At 36.3% G+C, this 19,539-nt stretch overlaps 1 protein-coding gene and 1 pseudogene across 1 annotated transcript in view; one reads left to right on the plus strand and one right to left on the minus strand.

Annotated features, from left to right (window-relative positions):
• FAAH2 (fatty acid amide hydrolase 2) overlaps nucleotides 1-19,539 on the minus strand; it is a 265,152-nt gene that overhangs the window by 136,124 nt on the left and 109,489 nt on the right. The window lies entirely within an intron of this gene.
• LOC110595715 lies at nucleotides 15,997-16,410 on the plus strand (annotated as a pseudogene).

Consider the following 19,539-nt stretch of genomic DNA (forward strand, 5'->3'; position numbering starts at 1 on the left):
CAAAAAAAAAAAAAAAAAAAAAAAAAAAAGAGATATGGAAATTTCTACTCAGGAGCTCCTCCCTGTGCTTATTTGTGATACTCTAACTACTCTCATGTTATAGCAAGTCATGACACTTGGGTTCCCTTCAATGTCTGCCCATGTCTCTTGAAGGCCTTTGTTCTGAAGATAACCAGTTATCCTACTCCTGTCAGTGCTTAAGATTCACACAATGCAGAAACCAGTCACAGAGGCTGCACCCATAAAAATTGAAATGTTGGAAGTATGTCCACTTTTTTCCTCCTTATTGAGAAGTTGAGAGTTGAAGTAACCCCCAATGGCACTGCACAGTGCCTGGAAGAAGTAGTTCTGACTAGTTGAATGGCTTGACATTTTCTACCTGGCTTAATTGAGGTTGGCTTCATGCTGGACTGAAGTACAAGAACCACTTAGTTGGTTTCTCACAAAAATAATTAGTTCAGATATTGTTGTTATATCTGTGTCTTTGTGGGGAAGAAGGGTCTGAGGCTTTGTATTCAGACAAAGCCATTATTGTACATATTTGAAGATATGTTTAATGTTTGGTTTGAGAAATAACTGATTTCTAATATCTGCCTCTAAATTCAATATTTTGCAATGTGTTACTTTTGTTATAATACATATAAAAATAAACCTAACACAGTTATTTACTTTAAATAAGCAGTATTATTTAAGAGCATTTTCAGATATTTTTTGATATTTTGGCATAATATTTCAAAATCTACTCCCAAATTGATTACATTCTTCATCATAAATCAAGTGCAAACAAATTTTGAAAGACTGAACTATACCAAGCATCTTCTCAGACCAGAGTAGAATAAGAATAAATATCACCACCAACAGAAACCCTCCAAAACACACAAACACATGAAAATTAAACACTTTCCTAAATTATTTTGGAGTTAACTAAAAATCAACATAAAAATAAAGATTCATGGAAGCAAAGACACAATATTATCAAAACTTCTGGGACACCATGAAATCAGCGATGAGAAGGAACTCTAAACACAACTTGTGTATATGAAGAAAATAGAGGGATCTAAAAATATACCCTAACATCACAACTAAAAGAGCTGGAAAGGCAAAAGTAATTAAATCCTAAATTTAGTCAAAAAGTATCAAATTACTAAAATAAAGACACAATTGCAGGAAATAGAGACCAAAAGATCATAGAAAGGATCAGCAAGACAATAAGCTGATTCTTTGAAAGGATAAATAAGATTGATAGACCACTGACCAGACTGACTAAAAAGAGAGAAAGTCCAAACAACTTAAAATGAAAAAGATGATGCCACAATGACCATGAAGAAATTCTAGATTATCAGAGATTACTAAAACATCTATATGCAAATAATCTAGAAAATCCAGAGGGAATGGAAAAATTTCTGACACTACATAACCTCACAAGATTGAAAAAAGAAAAATTGAAACCCTAAACAGACCAATAACAATCCAAAAAGTCAACTCAGTTATAAACAACATCACTACCACAGAAAGCTCAGGGTCAGATGGTTTCTCATCTGAATTCAATAAAACATGCAAAGAAGAGCTCATACCAACCTTCTGAAAGTATTCCAGTCAATCGAGAAAGAAGAAATTTTTCCTAGCCGATTCTGTGAAACTCATATCATCCTGATACCCAAAATGGGGAAAAACACAACAAGGAAAAAAAAAAAAGCTGTGGGCCAATTTCCCTGATGAACATAAATGCAAAAATTCTCAACAACATTCTAGCAAATTGTATCTAGCAACACATTTTGAAGATCATCCATCATGGGCAGGTGGGCTTCTATCGTAAGATGCAGGGTTGGTTCAACATTTATAAGTCTATAAATTTAATTCATCACATTAACAGGGGCAAAACCAAAAACCACATGATTATCTCACTAGATACAGAAAAAGTATTTGACAAAATCCAGCATCCTCTTTGATAATAACCCTCGAACACATAGATATCAAGGAACATTCCACAAAACAATGGTAGTCATCTATGACAAACCTGCATCCCACATCATGCTTAATGGGCAGAAAAAGACAAAGGTACCCACTCTCATCCCACCCCACACACAGACAACATAGTACTGGAAGCCCTAGCCAGAGTAATCAGGCAGTTAAAAGAAATAAGGAGTGTTTAAATAGTAAAAGAGTAAGTTAAGTTATGCCTTTTTGAAAATGATATAATTCTATACATAGAAAGTCCTAGAAACTTTGTCAAAAACCTTCTTGCACTGATCAATGACTTGATCAGAGTCTTGGGATGCAAAATCAATGCACAAAAGACAGTTGCATCTCTATACACCAACAACAATCAGGCTGAGAACTAAATAAAAAGCATAATCCTATTCACAATAGCCACATGAAAAATGAAATACCTTGACATCCATCTAACCAAAGAAGTGAAAGACTTTTACAATGAGAACTACAAAACATTGCTCAAAGAAATCAATGGTGATACAAATAAATGGCAAAGCATTCTATGCTAATGGATATTATAAAGATGTTCATCCTACCAAAGGCAATCTACAGATTCAATGCAATCTCTATCAAATTGCTAACATCATTTTTCATAGATCTAGAAAAATTAATACAGAAATTCATATGGAAATCAAAAAAAGCATGAGTAGCTAAACAAATCCTCAGCAAGAGGAACAAAGTAACAGGCATCACTCTTCCAGACATTAAACCTTATTAGAAGCCAACAGTAACCAAGAGAGTATGGTATTGGTACAGAAATAGATACATAGACCAAAGAAACAGGATAGACAAGCTAGAAATAAAATCACAGTCCCTCACCCAACTTATGTTCAACAAAGCCATCAAAAATAAACATTGGGGAAAGAGATTCTTATTTAACAAATGATGATGAGAAAACATGTAGAAGAATGAAACTGAACCTGTATCTATAATCATATACAAAAATTAACTCAAAATGGATCAAAAACTTAAATGTAAAACCTTGAATTTTAAGAATCATAGAAAAAAAAAGATAGGAAACACTCTCCTGGACATTGGAGTAAGCAATGAATTCATGGCCATATCCTCAAAAGCAAATGAAACAAAAGCTAACATTGACAGATGGAATCTTATCAAACTAAAAAGGTTTTGTACAGCAAAGAAATCATTAAGAGAGCAAGAAGACAGCCCATGGAACAGGAAAAAAGTAATTGCAAGCTATGCATCTGATCAAGGCCTAACATCCAGGATCTCAAACAATTTGAAAGGGTAAAAACATTAAAGGAAATGAACAGAGACTTCTCAAAAGATCTCATACAAGAAGCCAACAAACACATGAAAAAAATGCTCAGAGTTCCTATAAGATGGCAACGGCATAGGCGGAATCCTGAGATTCTCTGAAAGTGAGTTCCCCAAAAGACTCTTACTTTCCTTCCCCCACGCCCCTGCCCACCACCAGCCGCACTGGTCTGAGGCCTGGAGACCATCAGACCCACACAATGCCGGCTATTGAGGCCTTCCAGCTGCTACTGCTCCACTATAGGTGGCCCCGAGCCCCAGCCGTGTGGAGATCCCAGGTCCCTCCCCGGCTACAACTTCTCACCCGGCAGCCCTTGGATACCACCTTGTGGAGATTTGGGTTCCCTTGCTGGCTACACTGATCCACCCAGCACTCAGCTGCTGCCAGTTGTCTCCCTGACTGGGCACCCAATCCAGCAGGCCTGGCGCTCACTCCTCAGAGTTGCAGCTCCCCGCCCTGGGTTCTGGGCTCTCACCCAGACCTATTGTAAGCTGCCGTCACCTAGAGAGGCTCTAGGCACCTGCCCCTCAGAGATACCAGTTCCATTTCTGACTGAAGTGCCCTGCGCAGGGCCCAAAACTGCTGTCACCACACACCACTTGCCCTTTGGAGCTCTGGTCCCTGCTCTGGCTGAGGCACCCAGCATGGGACCCCATGGTTGTGTAAGGGAACAGTACATGTTAAGGAGGTGCTGATCAGCTGTTCTCGACTCTCGGCTCCAGAAGAGGGAATTCCCAGATCCCTTCTCCAACCCAAGCCACCGGTGGTACACCAGATGCAACTCCCAGCTGTGTCACTGATCCCACAGCCTGTCAAAGTGGATCGACCACGGACCGGGTGAGTGGAAAGAAAGGACAGGTAGAGAGAAAGGATCCTTGAAAGAGTAACTGCCCACCTCAGCCATTTTCCAGGTAGAGATTCACATTGCCCCACCCATCTACAAGCAGCCTCCACCTTGGTTTCTAAGGTAATGTAGCTATACAGGAGACAAACACCCCCCTCCCCCACGCTGAATCACATACAGGCAACTCAGGCCTGATGTAGACTTCTCAGCAGCAAGCCAAGGGAATCAACTCAAGCTTGAAATAAATCTATCTGCCTGCAATGAAAGCAAATGGCAGAGGCTAGAGACAGGAGCTGAAGAGACTTTAGACACTGAGGAAAGATTCCAGAGCTAGTCTGGTTTCTTATTTTGATTTCTGATTTTATTGTTTTGACTGTTTGTTTTGCTCACTTTTGTTTGTTTTTTTATTTAGACTACCTGTTTGTGTTGGGGGAAAATGCATCAAAAGGCATGATTTTATTGGACTGTCTTTATGTGATTACCAGTATGCTTTAGGGAATTTTATTTGTGTGTCTGTTTTACACTCTTTTCTGGTCTTGTGTCTCTTTTTCACTCATTAGTTGGTATGTATATCTGTTTTCCCTCTCATTCCTCTCTCTAACTTCCTCCTGACCCCCCTTTCTTCCATTATTTTCCTTTTCCGTACTTCATTTTGTTCCAGTAGCAAACCTAGACCCTGCTGCATGGACAGATTGTAAGGCAGTGGGAAACAGGTACCAGTGTACCCATACACCTGTTGGTGGATACTGGGATCTACAGACAGATTCTGAATCACAGCTTGCCCCTCAATTAAATCTCAAAACTGAAAAAAGTACAGCCCTGAACCCACAGTTCAGCCTCAAAAGTGAACAAAGCCAGAGGACCCTCATAAGAAAGAACAGGAGATTGAACAACAGAAGTAAAAGCAACCCTACCTCCTGAAAAACAGAATCAAAGAAGGGGAGGGAAAGGGGAAGAGAGAGAAAAATCTACACAAATGAAGAAAAACCAAAAGAAGAACATGGGTCTCTCCCAGATTCCTGGGAGGGCAGACACTGAGAAAACTGACTTCGGAATGCAAACAATGAAGAGGCCCCAAAATGACTGGTCTCAAACTACAAACCTAGATATCAAGACATTAATGGAGGAGATTAAAAAGAATTGAGGAGAGACAAGAAGAAACTAGAAAGGAGTTGATAACTGAGATAACAGTAGTAAAGAATACAGTGAATGAAATAAATAACAAACTCATAAGCATAGAAAGCAGAATTAGCCAAGCAAAAGAAAGACTGTCAGAGCTTGAGGACCAAAATATAGAACTAACCCAAACTGTCAAAAACATAGAAAAGAAGCTTAAAAAGACAGAAAAAAATCTTCAAGAGATGAGCAATTACTTCAAGAGACTAAACCTAAGACTAATTGGACTTTCTGAAAAAGAAAGAGAGACAGAGGTCACTCTGGAACAAACATTTCATGAGATTATTAAAGAAAACTTCCCTCATCTCACCAGTGATGGGAAAATTCAAACAATTTAAATTTCAATTTGAGATTCAGAGAACCCCTGCAAGAAAACAAATGAGAAGATCAACTCCCAGACACACAATAATTTGCTTAAACAAAGTAGGTATAAAAGAAAAAATCCTAAAGGCAGCAAGAGAAAAAGGCCAGATCACCTACCATGGAAGACCAATTAGAATAGCAGTGGATATATCTACAGAAACACTGCAAGTTAGAAGAACTTGAATCCCTATCTTCAAAGTTCTAAAAGATAAACAATTTCAACCAAGAATAACCTACCCAGCCAAGTTAAGCTTCATCAATGAGGGAGATTTAAAATCATTCTCAAACATCCAATCCCTAAGAACTTATGCTGCCATCAGACCACCTCTCAAAGAAACCATTAAGAAAGTACTAAACACAGAAGAAAAGGAAAAAGAACAACAATGTTCTTCACAAGAGTACAGGAAAAAGAGTAAAACACACATGAACCAACCCCAAAACCAAAAGAAAGACAACAAAGAGGAACAACAACAGCAAATCAATTAGAACCTTATGAAAGGGATCAACTCTCACATTTCAATAAGTAGCCTGAAAGTGAATGGACTAAATGCACCACTGAAAAGACATAGAATGGCAAAATGGATAAAATATCACCAGGCAACAATATATTGCTTTCAAGACATTCATCTCACTAGGAATGACACTCACAGACTCAAAAAACTAAAAGTTGAGTTTCCATACAATCCAGCAATCTTCTGTGTATATTCCCAGAAGAACATAAATCGGTCTACAAAAAAGTCTACAAAAACATATGCTTATGACAGCACTATTCACAATAACAAAAACATGGAACCAACCCACATACCTATTGAAAATAGACTTTTTAAAGAAAACGTGGTACATATATGCAATGGAATATTACACAGCCAAAAAGAATGTAATTGTGGCCTTTGCAGCAACATGGATGCAGCTGGAGACCATAACACTAAATGAACTATCACAGAAACAAATAACTGAATACCACATGTTCTCACTCATAAGCAGGCCCTGATCATTGGTCACAAAAGTACAAGAGTTGGATCAGCAGATTCTGGACACTGCTAAAGAAAGAGGGAGGGAGGAGAGTGGGAGATGTGGCAATACACTGGGTACTTGGTCTCCTATCAGGAAAGAGAGGGCCAGCTAGAAGTCCAAACTTCACCTTCATGCAATTACTTATGTAGTAAATCCTCATTTGTACCCCATAACTCAAAAATAAAATGAAGTAAAATAAAATATTTTTTAAATGACTACAAAATAGAAACTCTGATTTTTTTTTTAAAAATTCATATAACATTGTGAAAGCAAATACATGCACCTTTGTCAAGGAGCAAAAGAGGAAAAACTCACTTTATAAAGAGCAACATCACATTCTTAGATGCAACATCATACATGAACTTTTTAAAATTCATTATGAAATTAATTTACCAAGTAAGAGACAAGAGTGAACAAAATTTATCAGAGACATTCACAATAGATTGAAGTCAGGAAATTCAATAGCATTAGATTTGAATTTGAGAAACATCACAGTTAAAAGTTCACGTAAAAAAATCTCACATACTAGCCCTAAATTTACATGCAGGAAAAATAAAATCATTAAAAAAATGTGCTTTTATTAAGTCAAAATAATGAAGTAATGAAAAGTATCAGAATATATTAAATTTATAAAGCAGCTTAAATTGTTTGAAAGTGCAGATAGGTGCCTACTGTACACACTTTACCTTTTTTTCTTACTCTTGTGGTGACATATATTTTGTGTCCACAGTTGGCAGTTAAAACTAGAAAAGACTATTATATTAAAAGCTTACATATGGTCTTTAAAATTGTTAGTCAGAGCAAGGTGGTGGAATGAGAGGTCTCCTACTTGGGTTTCTCCACAACAAGAATTTTGTACTCATCCACAGAAAAAAAGTCTTTTTTTTGAGAGGTTTCAAATTTAGGCAAAATATTATAAAACTTCAATGATGTTCAAGGACTAAGGTTGTTCTGAGAGTGCAGACTTGAACTGAGGATCAGACCTACTAATTGTGCTCCAGGTTCAAACTTGGAAACAGCCCTATTATTTGAAGGAGGAGAATGAAGCCTCTCTTGGCCTTGAGCCTACAACCAAAACTACCTACCAAAGGGTCCAAAAGAAATCATGCACCCTAGTGCCCAGCTATACAAGCTCTTTTGTCCACTGGCATAGGCCTCTGCAATGAACCCCAAAGTTACCTTGTAACTTGACTCCAGCTTCCCTCAGCTGTGGTCTCAGCCTAGGACTTCTCAAACAAGGATCCAGACAAAGCACATGCTCATGTGAGCCACTGAGACAGGCTTGCCAGCCTCTGTTTTACAATAGGCCTGAAGAGGCCCTGTCTTGGCTCCAGTTCCTCTCTGTCAAAACTTGGAAGTAATCACACCCACACAGAGAACTGCTGGGAGATGTACCCATCAGGCTTTCTTGACTCAATCCTACAGCAGATCTTAAATGGGTCCTACCTTGGCTCCAGCTATAATCTGCTGAATCCCCAGAATAACCAAACTTATTGGGGGAACTCCTGAAAGAAGCACCTAAACACCTTGCCAGATTCCATACAACAGAGGTTCTGGAAAAGGTCTTGAATGTTAGCACCCATCTCAGCTGTATATACAAGCAAACTTGCCTGCATAAAAAAATAGCTAAGAGTCTATCTTGAATAAGCTACTGGATTGAAGTTGCCAACATAGGTTCCACCGCAGATTCTGTAATAGGCTAAAAATGTTGTTCCAGACCCTACAAGCTTTGATTTGTAAATGGTTCTATTCAAACAGGGTCTGGCCAAAAGACACTCTATCTCAGTTCCTATGCCAGGCTTGACAAATTTCATAAACAAGTGGACATTAAACAACAAGCCCCTGAACAATCAATGAGTCAATGAAAAATTAAGTAACAAATTAAAAATATTTCCTTGTGACAAATGAAAATGGAAATACAACATTAAAAAACTGTGATATATGGAAAAAGCAGTTCTAAGAGAAAAGTTCAGAGCAATAAAAAAATGAAGAAAATAAAAATCTCACATGCGCAACCAAATGTTGCATCATAAGAAACTAGAAAAACAAGAACAAACTGTAGCTTAAACTAGAAGAAAAAATAAATAATAAAAATTAAATTAGAAATGAATAAAAATAGACACTAATATCAGACAAAATATGCTTTAAGCTATCAAAAATTTTTAAAACATATGGAATGTCACTAAATAATGCTAAATGGTACAATCCATCAAGAAATATCCACCCTAAACATATATGCATTCACCATAGAACATCAACCTTTATAAAGCAGCATCTAGGTAAACTAAAAGAAGACACTGAATCTAACATGATGATAGTTGTGGACTTAAATACCCCACTAACAACCCTATATAGATCATTAGAAAAAAAATCAATGAGGAGATCTAGAACTTCAACTTTATGCTTGATCAAATGGACTTAATAGATACCTACAGAACACTCCACTCAACAACTACAAAATATACATTCTACCCATCACCACATGAAATATACTCCAAGATTGACCACATCAACAGCCATAAATCAAGTATAAACAAATTTAGTAAGATCAAAATACTGACCTGTACCTTCTCAGACCACACTGGAATAAAAATAAATATCAACACCACACCAACAAAATTCCCTCAAACCCACAAAGACATGAACACTAAACAGCATGATAATGAACAACTCCTGGGTCAACATGGAAAAAAAAAAAAGCAGAAAGTAAAAGATCTCTAGAAACAAATGAAAATAGAGACACATCTTACCAAAACCTCTAATATGCCATGAAAGCAGTACTGAAAGGAAAATTCATTTCTTTATGAACACACATCAAGAAAATGGAAAAGTCAAAAGTAAACTGCATAACAAATCACTTGAGGGAACAGGAAAGACAAGACCACCAAAGCCCTAACTTTAGCAGAAGAATCCAGATCACCAAAGTAAAAGCCCAAATACAGGACATAGCAGACAAAAATATCATAGAAAAAAATCAATGAAACAAAAAACTGGTTCTTTGATAAACAAGACTGATGGACCCCTAGCCAGATTGACCAAGAAAAAGAAAAAGCTCAAATAAACACAATCAGAAATGCAAAAGATCAAATCACAATGGACCATGAAGAAATACAAAAAATTATCAAAGATTAGTATGCACACCTGTATGGAAACAAACTCGAAGCCTAAATGAAACAGAGGACTTTCTGATATCACACAACCTCCCAAAATTGAAACAAGGAGAAATTGAGACATTAAGTAGACAAATAACAACCCAGGAAATTGAGTCCATGATAAGAAAACTACCCACAAAAAAAGAGCCCGGGACCACTGACTTTCCAGTGGAGTGCTACAAAAAATACAAGGAGGAGCTGATATCAATTCTATTGAAAGTATTCCAAGCAATTGAGAAAGACAGAATCTTCTCAAGTCATTTCAGGAAGCTAACATCACACTGACCCCAAACCAGGTAATGATCCAACAAAGAAAGAAAACTACAGATCAATATCCCTGATGAACATAGATGCAATATTACTCAACAAGAGTCTAGCAAATCAGATCCAATAACACATCTCAAAAATCATCCACCATGAGCAAGTAGGCTTCATTCCTAAAATGCAAGGCTGGTTAAACATCTATAAGAACATAAATGTAATTAAATACATCAACAGATATAAAAATAGGAATCACATGATAATATAATTAGATGCAGAAAAAGCTTCCAATAAAATCCAGCATCCTTCTTGATAAAAACTCTTGAACACCTAGGCATAGAGGAAACATATAATCCAAAATAATAAGAACCATCTATGATAAAACCGCAGCAAACATATTGTTAAACAGACAAAAATTGGAAGCATTTACCCTGAAAACAGGAACAAGATAAGACTGCCCACTTTCACCCCTCCTGTTCAATATGGTGTTGGAAATCCTAGCTAGAGAAATCAGACAAGAGAAGGAAATCAGGGAGCTCCAAATAGGAAAAGAGGAAGTCAAGTTATCCCTCTTTGCTGATGAAATTATCCTACACCTTGAAAATCCAAGAGAATCTGTCAAATTTCCTTTCACTGATAAAGGACTTTGACAAAGTCTTAGGATACTAGATAACTGTGCAAAAGACAGTTGTCTTCTTATGCACCAATGATAAACAGGCAGAGAAACAAATAAAAAGCACTATTCTAATCACAATAGCCACCAAAAAATGGAAATACTTTAGCATCTTCCTAATGAGAAGTGAAGACTTTTATAACAAAAATGACAAAATACTGCTCAAAGAAATTAAAGATGACAAACAAATGGAAAAATATTCCATGCTCATGAATTGGAATAAATCAACATTGTTATGATGTCCATTCTACCCAATGCAATCTACAGATTTCATTCAATAACCATTAAATTACCATCATAATTCTTCTCTACCTGGAAATGACAATACAGAAATGCATATAGAAACATAAATGACAATGAATAGACAAAATAAGCCTCAGCAAAAGAAACAAAGCAGGAGGTATCACACGTCCAGACTTTATTATAAGGCTACCATAATCAAAATAGCCTGGTACTGGTATAAGAACAGCCATACAGAACAATGGAATAGAATAGAGATTTTGGAAGGAAAACCTCAATTTCTCAACCAACCCATCTTCAAAAAAGCCTCCACTAACAACCATTGGGAAAAGGAGAACTTATTCAGTAAATGGTGCTGGGAAAACTGGTTGACCTCATGCAGAAGATTAAAACATGACCCCTACCTATCACCATACACAAAAACCAACTCTAAATGGATCAAAGACCTCAACATAAAACTTCAAAGTATAAGGATGTTAGAAAATGCAAGAGACACCCTTATGGAAATTGGAACTGGCAACCAATTTCTGATCAAAACCCCAAATGCCCATGCCATAAGAGATGAGATTGACAAATGGAACCTCACCAAATTGACAAGCTTCTGCAAATGAAAAGAAACCATCCAGAGAGCAGGGAGACAGCCTACGGAATGGAAAAGAATATTTGCCAACTGTATATCTTACAAAGGCCTAATATCTAGGAATTACAAGGAACTCAAATGTGCCAAAAAGAAAAAAAGAAGCAGTTCTATTACAAAGTGGGCAAAAGATATGAATAGACATTTGGCAAAAGAAGACATATGAGCAGCCAACAGATAAAAAAATGCTCAGCCTCACTAATCATAAAAGAAATGCAAATTAAAACCACACTGAGATACCACATAACTCCAGTCAGGATGGCCACCATCAATAACACAAAAAACAACAGATGCTGGAGAGGATGCAGAGAAAAGGAAACACTTCTACACTGCTGGTGGGAGTGTAAACTAGTACAACTTCTATGGAAAACAGTGTGGAAATTCTTAAAAGGTCAAAAAATCGACATTCCATATGATCCAGCTGTCCCCTTTCTGGGAATATACCCAGAGGAACTCAAATCACTCTATGAAAAGATACCTGCACATGCATGTTTATTGCAGCATTATTCACAACAGCAAAAACAGGGAATCAACTGTGCTGCCCATTGAAAGTAGACTGGATTTTTTAAAAAGTGGTACATATACATGATGGAATCTTACAGTCATAATGAAGGACCAAATTATGAACTTTGGAGCAACTTGGATGGGTTTAAAGTCTACAATACTCAGTGATCTATCACAGAAATCAAGAGCTGAGTACCACATGTTCTCACTCTTAAGCAGACCCTGAGCAATTATCATAATACTTCAAGAAAGGGATTGGCAGAAGTGGGAAACTACCAGCAGAAGAAGGAAGAGTACACTTCATAAGTAAGAGTAACTGATTTCAAACCAGGTGAAGTGGGGACCAAAGTGAGGCACAAACATTACCTGTACAATGACCATTTGTATACCTAACCCTGAATTGTACCTCACATCTTTAAAACAAAAATTTTAAAAAATACAAAATACCAATGACACAAAGAACTGTTTTTTAAAAAATATAAAATGCACAAACATTTAGCTAAACTTACTAAGAAACAAATAAATTAAATCATAACATTAAAAGTTACACAGAAATACAAAAAAAATCCCAAGAAACTTTTTATTAACAAGTATATGCCAACATATTTGAAAGCCAAAAATTAAAATGAATAGATTCCATAACACATAAAACTTACCAAGATTAATTATGAATAAATAAAAAAACTAATAAAGAGCAAGAATAGTTAATAGATAATAAAAACTGCCTAGTCAAATAAAAGCCTAGGGTAGGATACCTTCATTGCTGAATTCTACTAAATATTTAACAAAAAAACAGCACTAATTGCTCCAAGAAATTGAAGAGGAGGAATTATATCAAATTCATTCTAGGAAGCCAGCAATATTATGATACCAAAAAACCCCAGAAACACAATTTTAAAAATAAGCTACAAGTTAATCTCCCTGATAAAGATAGATGCAAAAATCCTCAAAAAACTTAGCAAGCAAATATAAGAGTACATTTTTAAATAATCACTTGCCATAATCAAGTGGTATTCAGCCCAGTTAAGCAAAGGTGGTTCTACAGATAGAAATATGAGTAAATAAAATTGATAAAACATGTTACATAATCAAGGATAAAAAGCAAATGATCATTTCAATAGATGCAGAAAGAGCAACTGGCAAAATTCAAAATGATTTTATGGTAAACACCCTAAACAACTTAGATATGGAAGAAATGTATTTCAAAACAATAACGGTCCTATATAACCAACTCACAGCTAACATCATATCGAATGAAAAAATGGAAAAAGTTTTCTTTTTAAAAAAATTTTTATTATAAAGATGTGAGGTACATTCAGGGTTAGGTATAAAAGTATTGATCATGCAGGTACCCTTGTGGATGAGGTATGCCCCTCCCTCCCCTAGCAGTTTCCCTGAACTGCCAATCCCACGCCCCCCATCGCCTGACAGTTTCCCACTACTGCCAATCCCTTTCTTATAGCATTATAATTGTTCAAGGTCCATTTATGAGTGAGAACATATGGAAGTCTGTTCTTTGTTTCTGTGAAAAATCACTGAGTATGATTGACTCCAAATCATCCAATTGCTCCAAAGTCCATATATTTGTCCTTCTTTATGGCTGCATAAAACTCCATGTTGTATATGTACCACATTTACTTTATCCAGTCCAGCTTTGACGGGCAACACGTTTGGTTCCATGTTTTTGCTATTGTGAATACACCTGCAGCAAACATACATGTGCAGGTATCTTTTTTGTAGAATGATTTGAGTTCCTCCAGGTATATTCCCAATAGAGAAATTGCTGGTTCAGATGGAAGGTCAATTTCTAGGTCTTCCAAAGAGGTTGTACTAGTTTGCATTCCCACTAGCAGTGTAGAAGCGATCCTTTTTCTCCACATCCGCACCAGCAGGTGTTGTTGTTTATTAATGATGGCCATTCTTACAGGGATTAGGTGGTATCTCAATAAGGTTTTGATTTGCATTTCTCTAATGATGAGTGAGATTGAACACTTTTTCATATGTCTGTTGGCTGCCTGTATATCTTCTTTTGAGAAGTGTCTATTCATGTCTTCTGCTCGCTTTTTAAAGGGGGTGTTTGTTTTTTTCTTTTGGCATGTTTGAGTTCCTTGTAGATCCTAGATGTTAGGCCTTTGTTGGATAAACAGTTGGCAAATATTTTTTTTCCCATTCTGTAGGCTGTCTCCCTGCTTTCGTGATGGTTTCTTTTACTTCACAGAAGCTCATTAATTTGATGAGGTCTCACTTGTCTATTTTATTTCTTAAGGTATTGGCCTTTAGGGTTCTGAATAGGAGTTGGTTCCCAGTTCCAATTTCCGTAAGGGTGTGTCTTGCGTTTTCTAAAATTCTTACAGTTTGAGGTTTTACATTTAGGCCTTTGATCCATTTAGAGTTAATTTTTGTGTATGGTGATAGGTAGAGGTCCTGTTTCAATCTTCTGCATGTGGTCAGCAAGTTTTCCCAGCACCATTTACTGAATAGGTTTTCCTCTCCCCAGTGGTGGTTGTTGGAAGCTTTGTCAAAGATGAGTTGGTTGAGGAATTGAAGCTTTGCTTCCAGAATCTCTCTCCTGTTCCATTGATATATGTGCCTGCTCTTGTACCAGTATCAGGCTGTTTTGATTACTGTAGCCTTATAGTAAAGTTTGAAGTCTGGAAGTGTGATACCTCTTGCTTTGTTTCTTTTGCTAAGGATTTTTTTTGGTTATTTGTGTTTGTTTATGCTTCCATATGAATTTCTGTATTGTCATTTCCAGGTCTGAGAAGAATGATGTTGGTAGCTTAATGGGTATTGTGTTGAATCTGTAGATTGCCTTTGGTCGGATGGACATCTTAACAATGTTGATTCTTCCTATTCATGAGCATGGAATATTTTTCCATTTGTTTGTGTCATCTTAGATTTCTTTCAGCAGTGTTTTGTAATTTTCATTGTAAAGGTCTTTCACTTTTCTGGTTAGGAAGCTGCTGAGGTATTACATTTTTTTTGGTGGCTATTGTGAATGGGATTGTGCTTTTTATTTGGATCTCTGCCTGCTTGCTGTTGGTGTAAAGGAATGCAACTGTCTTTAGCACATTTATTTTGTACGCTGAGACTTTTTTTTTTTTGCTCTGAAAGTCTTTCATAACTGAGTTTATAGGTTGTGTTGAGGATCAGTACACAGACATTTCAATTTGTACACAGTACTTAACATACGTACTGAAAATCGAAAAAGTCACATATTGTTATTTTTAAAAAGTTATTCCAGTGACTTGCCAGCTTAAAATTTGGAGGCAAAAGTTGCTTAAGAGGATATCAAGTACCAGCATCTTCAAATGTTGATAAGCTGTTACATACATCCCACCGACTCACAATTTATCATATACACAACATACCCAATTTTTCAATCTTTCACAACACATTAACAAAGTTATCAGAAAAACAGGTACCACAACCAAAGATGTTACAAAGTGCACACAATTCTGACAGGTAGAGCCATGATCAAGGAGTGGTTTTCTTTAGGAAACAATTCTACTAAAAAACAACACAGGAATAGAAGTAATTTTAAATGTTCAAGACATTAAATGCAGGACTGTGATCCATATTGCCACTTAGTATACTTTGCATTATAGGATATAAAAAACTAACCCCCCATCTATGGAATGTTAAGTTGATACCCAAGACAGTCAAAGCCTCCTGTAATTCAATATTCCACACTATTTTCTGGTTGTACCAAAAATTAAACAACCAGCAAATGACTTCACCTCTTTAAAAAAGCATTTACACTTTAAAAATAGGATAAGGTGTGATTCCCTCCTTCTTAAAAATGTTACTAGAGCTTCGTGAAGGCTCTCGGTGTGCCGCTGCCTGCAGGCACCTGGTACGTGCCCTGCCTGCCACCAAGATGCCCAAGAGGAAGGTCAGTTCCACCGAGGGGGCAGCGAAGGAGGAGCCCAAGATGAGATCAGCGTGCTTGTCAGCTAAACCTGCTCCTGCAAAAGTGGAAGCAAAGCCAAAAAAGGCGGCAGGAAAGGATAAATCTTCAGACAAAAAAGTGCAAGCAAAAGGGAAAAGGGGAGCAAAAGGAAAGCAGGTTGAAGTGGCTAACCAAGAAACTAAAGAAGAGTTACCTGCAGAAAACGGAGAAACTAAAACTGAGGAGAATCCAACCTGATGAAGCAGGAGAGAAAGAAGCCAAGCCTGAATAATATCATAACCCATGTCTTATCAGTGGTCCCTGTCTCCCTTCTTGTACAATCCAGAGGAATATTTTTATCAACTATTTCGTAAATGCAAGTTTTTTAGTAGCCCTGAGACTTTGTAAAAGTCCCTTATCAGTGCAAGCACGTTTTTGACAGATTCTTTTGGATTTTCAAGGTATAGGATCATATCATCAGCAAAGAGGGATAACTTGACTTCCTCTTTTCCTATTTGGATACCCCTGATTTCCTTCTCTTGTCTAATTGCCTGAGCTAGGACTTCCAACACAATATTGAACAAGAGGGGTGAGAGTGGGCAGCCTTGTCTTGTTCCAGTTTTCAGGGGAAATGTTTTCAGCTTCTGTATATTTAGCAATATGTTAGCTGTGGGTTTATTATACATAGCACTTACTATTTTTACGTATGTTCCTTCTCTACCTAGATGTTTAAGGGTTTTTATCAAGAAGGGATGCTGGATTTTATCAAAAGCTTTTTCTGCATCTAATGAGATAATCATGGGTTTCTTGTTTTTACATCTGTTGATGTATTTAATGAAATTTATGGTCTAGTGAATGTTGAACCAGCTCTGCATCCTGGAGATGAGGCTCACTTGATCATGGTAGATGATTTTTGAGATGTGTTTTTGGATCCTATTTTCCAGAATCTGGATGAGGATTTTTGCATCTATGTTCATAAGGGGTATTGGCCTGTAGTTCTCTTTCTTTGTTGGATCTTTACCCGGTTTGGGTATCAGTGTAATGTTAGCTTCATAAAATGATTTGGGGAGAATTCCTTCCTTCTCAATTGCCTGGAATACTTCCAAGAGGATTGGTATCAGCTCTTCCTTGTATGTTTTGTAGAATTTTGTTGGAAAGTTGTCTGGACATGGTGGATGATATTTGAGATGTGTTTTTGGATCCAATTTGCTAGAATCTTGTTGAGGATTTTTGTATCTATGTTCATAAGGGATAATGGCCTGTAGTTCTCTTTCTTTGTTGGATCTTTACCCGGTTGGGGTATCAGTGTGATGTTAACTTTGTGAAATGATTTGGGGAGAATTCCATCTTTCTCAATTGCCTGGAATATTTTCAGTAGAATTGGTATCAGCTCCTCCTTGTACATTTTGTAGATTTCTGCTGGAAAACCACCTGATCCAGGTCTTTTTTTGGTAGGTAGTTTTCACATGAGAGTCAATTTCCTGGGTTGTTATTGGTCTATTTAGTGTCTCAGTGTCTTCTTGTTTCAACCTGGGGAGGTTGTGTGATGTCAGAAAGCCCTCCATTTCATTTAGGTTATCAAGTTTGTTTCCATATAGGTATACATACTAATCTCTGATAACCTTTTGTATTTCTTTGAGGTCAGTTGTGATTTGATCTTTTGTATTTTCTGATTGTGTTTATTTGGGCTTTTACTCTCTTTCTTGGTCATTCTGGCCCATTCTTGGTCATGATGGTCCATCAATCTTATTACTTCTTTCAAAGAACCAGCTTTTTGTTTTGTTGACATTTTCTATGTTTTTTTTTTCTTGTATGTCCTGTATTTGGGCTCTTATTTTGGTGATTTGGATTCTTCTGCTAAAATGAGGGTTTTGGTGGTCTTCTCTTTCTAGCTCCCTAAGGTGATTTGTTAGGCTCTCCACTTGTGATCTTTCCATTTTCTTGATGTGTGCTCATAGAGATATAAATTCCCCACTTAGGACTGTTTTCAGGACATCCCAGAGATTTGGTTAGATGTTTCTTCATTTTCATTTGTTTCCAGGAATCTTTCAATTTCTTCTTTGATTACATTGTTGACCCAGTCATTGTTCAGCATCATGCTGTTTAGTGTCCAATCTTTGTGGGCTTTGGGAAAATGTTATTGGTTTTGACATTTATTTTTTTCCACTGTGGTCTAAGAATGTGCATGGCAAGATTTCAACCTTATGGAATTTGTTTATGCTTGATTTATGGCCAAGGATGTGATTGATCTCGGAGTATATTCCATGTGGTGATGAGTAGAATGTATATTATGTTGTTGTTGAGTGGAATAATCTGTAGGTATCTAAGTCCATTTGGTCAAGTGTCAAGTTTAAGTTCTGGATCTCCTTGTTGATTTTTTTGCCTCGATGATCTATTTAGGGCTGTCAATGGGGTATTCAAGTCCCCTGCTATTATAGTGTTAGAGTCAATATCTTTTTAAAGTTTATTTAGTAGTTATTTTATAAATGCTGGTACTCTTGTGTTGGGTGCGTATATGCTTAGGATGGATATTTCTTGTTGATGGATTGAACCTTTTATCATTATGTAGTTTCCTTTTGCATCTTTTTAAATTTTTGATAGCTTAAAAGTTGTTTTGTCTGATATTAAGATTGAAACTCCTGCCTTCTTTTGTGATCCATTTGCCTGGAAACTCATTTTCCATCCTTTAATTTTGAGTCTGTGTGCATCCCTTGTAGAGCAATGAGTCTCCTGGATGCAGCAAATAATGGGGTCATGGTTTCTTATCCAGTCCACCATTCTGTGTCTTTTCAGTGAAAAAGTTTTCCTTAAGATCTGGAATAATACATGTATGCCCATGCTCATCGTTTTTATTTAATAAAGTCCTGGAAGACTCAGAAAGAGCAATTAGTCAAAAGACAAAAATAAAAGCAATCAAAACCAAAAAGCAGAAAGGTAAATTTTCTTTGTTTCTGGATGCCATGAATTTATATATAGAAAAATGTTAATGACTTCACAAAAAAGGAAAATAAGAATGATAAACAAATTTATTAAAGTTGTAAGACATAAAATCAACATTTAAAAATTAATAGCATTGTTACATTATAATAGTAAACAATATGCAAAAATTAATGCAGCAATTCCATTTATAATAGCTACCAAAAATTCCTAGAAATAAAATTAACAAAAAATGTGAGAAACTTCTACATTGAAAATTATAAAACCTTGATAAAAGTTGAAGATATAAACAAATGGAAAGATATTGTTTTAATAAATCAAAATAAAAAATATTGTTAAAATGACCATTCTACAAAAAGTGATCCACATTTTCAATAAGAGCCCTATCAAAATACCAATGATATTCTACAGAAAGATTGAAAACTACAATCTTAAAATTTATATACAATCACAAATGACCCTTAGTAGCCAAAGTAATCTTTAGTAAAAAAAAAAAAAATATATATATATATATATATATATATATATATATATATATATATATATATGGAGGCAGAGCACTACCTAACATTAAA

The sequence above is a fragment of the Carlito syrichta genome, unplaced genomic scaffold, assembly GCF_000164805.1.
Source record: "Carlito syrichta isolate Samal-C Ts95f unplaced genomic scaffold, Tarsius_syrichta-2.0.1 Scaffold303647, whole genome shotgun sequence".
NCBI lineage: Eukaryota > Metazoa > Chordata > Mammalia > Primates > Tarsiidae > Carlito > Carlito syrichta.